The sequence below is a fragment of the Anas platyrhynchos genome, chromosome Z (assembly GCF_047663525.1).
Source record: "Anas platyrhynchos isolate ZD024472 breed Pekin duck chromosome Z, IASCAAS_PekinDuck_T2T, whole genome shotgun sequence".
NCBI classification, from domain to species: domain Eukaryota; kingdom Metazoa; phylum Chordata; class Aves; order Anseriformes; family Anatidae; genus Anas; species Anas platyrhynchos.
This window is the reverse complement of record NC_092621.1, coordinates 49046243-49052889: the sequence shown is the minus strand read 5'-3', so window position 1 is coordinate 49052889 and position 6647 is coordinate 49046243.

Below are 6647 nucleotides of genomic sequence, written 5' to 3'. Positions count from 1 at the left end.
AGAACAAAGCATGAGAAGAAGAAATGCAGGAAATTACAGAAAATAAAATGTCTGACAGCAAGTAAGAGGCTAGAAAATAAAAAAAATAAACATTACAGTTACACTGAGAAATATGAATATGAAGGTCTGCCTGTTTGTTTACTGCAATGGCAAAATTAAGTTTGCACAACCTTCCATTCCTGTTAACCTTGCAGAGCCAACACGTCTGAGAGGGTGGTAGCCAGCTTTCCTCCCTTTCTGACCTACCAACAGGATGGTTTGGCAATTTCCAGTTAGGTTTGTATGTGATTTGCCTCTGACGTCATTGCAGTTGTATTACTATTACTAATGACGTAATCAGAATACTGTGGGTCTGTTTAGGTGTTATTAGCCTTTTAATTTGTCTTGCAGAATCATTATTACTGCTGATGATGCACTTCAGTTCCTTGGATATGGATCCATTAACACTGATACCTAATTGTCTTAAGACTGGTGCTCACCTCAGAATTCTTTATTGAGTTGACTTCTCTGTGTCAAGGCTATTTAGATTTAATTTTAATGGATTGCAGAAACTACAGTGTTACTAAATCTCACACCTGATATCTGGAACAGTTCTGAAACCCCACACCTGGAGTGAGGAAACTGTATCAGGACTTTAGCCTGCAAAGAATCTGAAAAACACAATTCAAGTGAACTTTGAAGTCTCAAGAACAAGATAAAGTTCCTTTGATTCAAGTTCATTTACTCAAAACTTGTAATTTTAGGTGGTTAATGTTTTCTGCATGCTTAAGTTTAATAACAAGAAAATCCAGGTGTTCAGTTGTTTTATCCAGGCCCATAGGGGCTAGGGAATGCATCTGGTGCCTGGAAGAGATGCTGAAGCAGAAGAGATGTCATAGGGACCCTAATCATGTACAGATGCTTATAGATGGAGACTGGGTCTGAAGCAAGGTGGGAAAGATACCTGAGGAGATATCAGGGATAAAATTTTGTCAAGAAAGATGGTGCTGGAGTAAACCTTTCCATAGGCTTACATTGTGAAGCACAACCTGTCAACTATGTTCCACACTAAGAAGAATCATAGTATTTGGATCAGAGCAAAACTCGTGGCAGTTCTCACATCAGCATGACATGGACTAGGCCTGTACAGGGAGATCACAGTTTATCACCTTGTTCTTGCAGGGTGTCTAGTGCTGGGGTTGCAAAGCAGCTGGAAACATGTACACGTACTGTTGGTGAGAACAGCCAGCCAGGAGCATCAGTGCATGTACAGCCTCCTACTGTACTGCACAGCTGAGAGCAGGGCAGAATGTGCTGGGGCTGCAGCTCTGGTTTCTTGTCAGAGCCCTCTCACAGCAGTGGATTAAGTAATCAAAAGTGGCTAAGAAAAAGGAAAGGCAAGGACTGTGTCACTGACTCAGGGCTCAGAGCTGTAACGAAGACCTGTGTGGAGTTATAGTTTTACCACAAACAATAGGTGCCTCTGTGTTTCTCCCTGTCATGACTGACCCACATGTAATGAGATCTTGGCACAGCCAAAAGAGTAACCTTTCTTCTCCGTAAGCATTTACGTCCCTCTGACAGGTTCAGCAGGCTTGACAGAACAAAGGTGTTGCAGCAATAGCAAAGAAGGAAAGGCATTTAACAGATCAGAGGAATTTAAATAGTACAGTTTGAAAGAGGTCAGCACTGCAATATGTCAGCACAGTAGCTTGACATGTCAAGTGGCTTTTATTTAAGTAATCTCTCAATTTGTTGGTCTTGACCTTGTCCTTGGAGTATTTTTGACCAACTGAAATATGTCATGCAGCAGCATAAGAAAGAAACATCTGCTCTAGAAAGAGGCAGAAATAGGGTAAAAGGGCATGCTACTTCTGAGGTGAAAGGTGAGGAGGAGAGAGCAGGATGGAGCAGTCCCTGAAACATTTGCTGGGTACTGCATCCATGCAACTCTAATTCATTCTGCAATAAGAAAATGGTGCTGAGCTCTGCTACTGTGTTGTTTAGTGGTATTCATACACTGAAGCATTATTGAAGGATAACAGTAAATAAAAAAATAATTAAATACCTCAAACATATTTTCAAAGTGGGAGATGGAGATTAACTTTACTAACTCACGTTAATGATAAAAAGAGATGCATGGCTAAATCCCCAAACATTACTGTTATTCTACCAGGCTTTTCTTTTTTTCTTTTTTTTTTTTTTTTTGTTCTTGTTTGTTTGTTTGTTTTGTTTTGTTTTGTTTTTAAGCTTAATATTTATGTTCTGTGAATGAGGTTTATCAAATGTCTATAGAGTAAAGATCTGGGATTTAGGCAAGTGTTCAGGTTTCTTACGGATAGAATATCACACAGCTGAAGGGGAGAAGACAGAAGATTTAACTTGTGTTCAAACTCTGATTGACTGCAAGTGGGCTTTAGAAAGGAAAAATGAACTGAACCACTTGCAAAATAGAACTGTATAATCTTCTGAGTTCTGTATGAGGTAATACAGTCCTATTTAAGTTCCTGTTTTCAGACTTTTTTTGTGGTTGTTCATTTTCCAATTATAGTTAATTGACTTTATATTGGATAATGGAAAAAGTTAAATCTGATCTTTCATCATTTTAGCAATGTGTTCTTTTTTTTTTTTTAATTATTGTCATTGGTTTGGGATTTTAATTTGCATTTAAATAAGCTTAATTAAGAAATCAGTGAATATTTATTGTTAGAACAATTAGTTTGTGATTTTCAGAAAAGTGCTGGGGAAAAAAAAAAAAAAAAAAAAGATTCCAGTCAGAAGTCCAGGTGAGAATAGGTGAGAATAAATACTTCTGCTGTGTAATGAATTTTAATAGAAGCTTATTATCTTTCTGAATAAATCTGAACATAGAGGAAGACCTAAGAATAGTTGTAACAAGGACAATAAATCAGAACCTTGTCATGAAGGCTGCTTGTGTTCAATTCACAAGGCACACAGAAAGATGAGTCTTCAAATTTAGGACTGATCAAAAATATAGATGTTAACAAAACACATTAATACTTTATAGGCAACAGAATTCTTCAAGTAGGAAGCAAAGCTGTCTTGAGCCACGTAACTGATGTTTCTGCTTGTACAGAACTGTATGAAATAAAGGACTCTTGCAATTAGTAATATTTCCACGAGATGGCACAAGAAATCAATCATTCTCTGCCCATAACAGCGGTGTTATTTTCTGTATTTTGATTCTGACAGACAGGTATGCCCTAACAGCCTACTAAGCAATTACAATATAATGTTCCCAGCTGAGAGTTTGGAATTTGTTATTGTACATTAATGACTGAGAGATAAGCATGTGGCAAGGGGGCCACTTCTTCTTATTTGTTGACTAGGGGACACAGAACAGTATTACTGCCGCTGAATTATTTTTAACTAATATACATAAATATTCATGGAACACACATGAATTAAATTACAAAGGCATCTGTTACACCATGAGGGACTCAGTGCTACAATGGGCACTTAATGCTCAATTGGAAAACAACATCTAAAAAACCCCTCTCAACCCAATCCCTCTTCAAGTGGATAAGATACTAAAATTTATAATAAATCCCTGGTGGAGATCACTGAAATATTAAGCATAATGAGCTTATGAAGAAAAAGTGGATAGGCGGTTATAGCCTGAATTTTTGCAATTTCCTTTACTTTCATAAACTGGATACCAGGTAAAGCAACAGCCTCTTGTCCATTAAGAATTGTTGAAAAAGTAGTAGAGAATATGGTTAGAGGGGTAGGTTGAAGTGAAGCCTGAGGTAATAGTTTGAAACAAATAGACATGTAGGTATGGTCTAAAGGGCACCCATGAGAAGGAACAGTGGGTCTTCATCAAGCTTTCTCTAGACCTTCTGAAGTGAAGTAGCTAGTCTTTGGAGATACATGATCAGTGGGCTATTCACAGTCATCAGTACCCAACAAGTGGCTGTCAACCCTTGCATTTTCCAGGTTTTAAAAGGATCTTATTCTTTTCCAGAAAACAACAAAGCACAAATATTCTTACTGCAGCTGTTCTTCCTATTTGAAATGGCAACACTTGCAATGGAGGAAATTGAACTTCAGCTAGATGGGATTTGGTGAGTTTTTTATTTATTTATTTATTTTTTCAGCAGTCAGCTGAAGTCCTGCTTGTATAGCTGATCTGATTGCAATATCTGAATGGGACACAAGCCTTCAAGATGTTGCTCACTGTTTGTGATTCATAGTTTCTGTGCTTTATTGTGGTCTATTTAGTTCCACACCAGGGCAACTCAACTGTAGCAAGAGTGGGCAATGGCAAGGCAGGTTTTTATCAGCTTGCTTTGCAGGGCAGAGTGTAGTACAAACACATGACTGTAGGTGGGGTGGGAAGGATAAGATTGATTGATTGATTGATTGATTGATTGATTTCCAGAAGCCAGATATTGCAACTTTGCATATGAAGCTAAGAGTCATTCACACCATAGATATTACTAGACCTGATATAGTTTGTAACAGAAGTAAGTCAAGTCATAGCAAAAGTGCTTCTGTATCTAGGAACTAATTTTGTCATGGTTTATACTTGACCACTTTAATGCCAAACTGTGAGGTGGCTGAAAAGGATTCAAAGGTTTTGTTTCCTGAAGTGTTATAATTCATTTGTTGTCCATTTTTAACAGGAGAAGATGAAGGTTACCTACAACTGTTTCAGTGAGACACATCACCACAAGCATTATTAGAAATATGCTTAATTACATTAGTTTTAGGTAAAGATGATCTGTCTAAAGATGATCACTGAGAATGTAAACACAGGAAATGTCTGATCCAAAGCAAATGCAATGAAGTCTTTCAGTTTGTTGAAATGTCTAGATTTTTTTGGATTTCTGAATTACAGTATGTTAATTACAAAGTCGTTATAGAGGTTTTGCTTTATTACAAAATCTGTGATTCTTGAAGTTTTTAAGCATACTCCTTTTGTTATGATAAATACTCAATAAAATTAAGTTCTGCCATAGACAAAAAGCCAGGGCAAGATCTTCTTGCTACAAGAATGTCACTCAGTGCTTAATTCTGATTTAAATCATAGCCAGGTTAAGTTCCATTCTAAATGCAGTGCTATGGTACTGTAGTACTTTGGACTTGCACATCTTACTACTGCCTCCTGGCATCTCAGAGATCTAATCCTTTGAATCGGGAAGTAAAGTGACAGCAATCACAGTAAATGAAGACAGGTTAGTTCATCTTGATACAAATAAAAACAATGCTCTGTGAGCCTTTCCACGATATTTATTATTATCTCCTCTTGTGAAGGTGATAACTTGAAAAACACTTTTTTTTTTTTTCGTCTAAGTAGACATACTCAATAGAATCATAGTTAAAGCATTGTTTCATAAGGTATTATGTCTTGTTCCATATTTCAGTATGAATAAGGCTTCCATTTCGAAGTCCAGTTTATAACCTTGTTAATAAGGATTTTTTAATCTTATTCAATAGATAAAAATTATTACTGGCTATGGCAGCTGCTGCAGTTTTCTCTCTTCAGACTTCTAGATATCCAGAAAATATAGTCTTAGTGAACCACAGTTCTTCTCAGAGTATACCAGGTTTGTTTATAATATGGATTAGGAAGTAAATGGCTGAATACAACTCAGTCCCACCTCATATTTCAGTCTTCCTCCAAATTAGTTTTCATTATATTACCTCAGTTCATTTAGATTTTCCTGCCTTATAGCATCTTCCTTAGGAAGTAAGGTATATTTCTGCCTCTCAGCCTCTCTCCACTGCATGTATTCTACCAAGAGCTTGTGTCCTCCAGCCCCCTGCTGAACTCTACCTATAAATAGTTTACAAGATGGTGTGATTAATGCTAAAATTGTAAGACACTTTAATGGTGAAGATTGGCAAAGGTTTTTGAAAGCATTTTACCACATTCTGTATTTATTTTACCTAAACCTAACCAAATTTTCCCAATCCTTCCCTCCACACAGTTTTTGACTCTTTTGACAAAAATGGAAGTCAAAACATGTTGACTTTTTGTTGATTTTTTTTTTTTTTTCTTCTCACTGAAGAGAAATAAATGCCAGGGAGGAATGAATTGAGGGGAAATTATGTGAACTGAAAGCAGTACATATTGCATAGTTAGGGTTGGAACTGTGAGTTGCAGGAAAAAATCAAGAAAGGGGAACTCAGAGCAAGAGTAAGCTTGAAGGAGCTGTGAGTTACACTTTCTGAGAATAACAATATCCTTAAATATGCTAGTTAAATGTGTGTGTGTGCTTGTATGCATGTGTGTGTATAAGCCCACACCCATTTCTTCTCCTCTGTATTTGGAATGTATAACTGGAATATACTTTCTCAGTGCATTCCGAGGATAAAAAGGTATTCTGGGAGCTACTATCAGGGGTACAATAAAGTGTGAGGGCACTTCAGAAGTCTCCAAACATTTTAAGACTTTAACTGACTGTAATATGTTAATCACCAGTTAAAACTGTAGTGAAAGATTTTAAAATATGTCTGCTTTCTGTGTGTTTTCAAATGAAAATACTCCTTGTCTTTCCTTTGTGCAGAAGTGTTTGGCCAGAATTCTTAGGGGAAAACTGAGAAGCCAAACCACATGCTAGTTTACTGTTACTACTAGGTGAATGAATAAATAATGGATAGATAAATAATTAAGTCTCAGACTTTTTTTTTGATGTTGT